The sequence below is a fragment of the Penaeus monodon genome, chromosome 28 (genome assembly GCF_015228065.2).
Source record: "Penaeus monodon isolate SGIC_2016 chromosome 28, NSTDA_Pmon_1, whole genome shotgun sequence".
Lineage (NCBI taxonomy): Eukaryota > Metazoa > Arthropoda > Malacostraca > Decapoda > Penaeidae > Penaeus > Penaeus monodon.
This window is the reverse complement of record NC_051413.1, coordinates 28,913,779-28,914,001: the sequence shown is the minus strand read 5'-3', so window position 1 is coordinate 28,914,001 and position 223 is coordinate 28,913,779. Positions and strand designations below refer to the sequence as shown.

At 43.9% G+C, this 223-nt stretch overlaps 1 protein-coding gene across 2 annotated transcripts in view; it reads left to right on the top strand.

Moving 5' to 3' along the window:
• Positions 1-223, top strand: part of LOC119591478 (synaptotagmin-7-like) — a gene marked incomplete at its 5' end in the record, with an annotated part of 105,336 nt that overhangs the window by 81,871 nt on the left and 23,242 nt on the right.

Here is a 223-nt window from a genome sequence, read left to right as displayed (position 1 = left end):
TTCCATTTTCATTTACCTTGTTTCTTCCTCTCCTTGTGAAAACGATACTTGCACTTCTATTGTCGTTCCTTCTCCGCGCAATATCTCCTCCATCTCTCACGGGATATTCCTTCATTACAGACATATTCACTTCCTCTAAAGACACTTTCTCTTGGGGATACATCCTACTCTTCAGGGTCACAGCTATTCCATTCCTTCGGTTACGTGGATCTCCTCGGGTCTC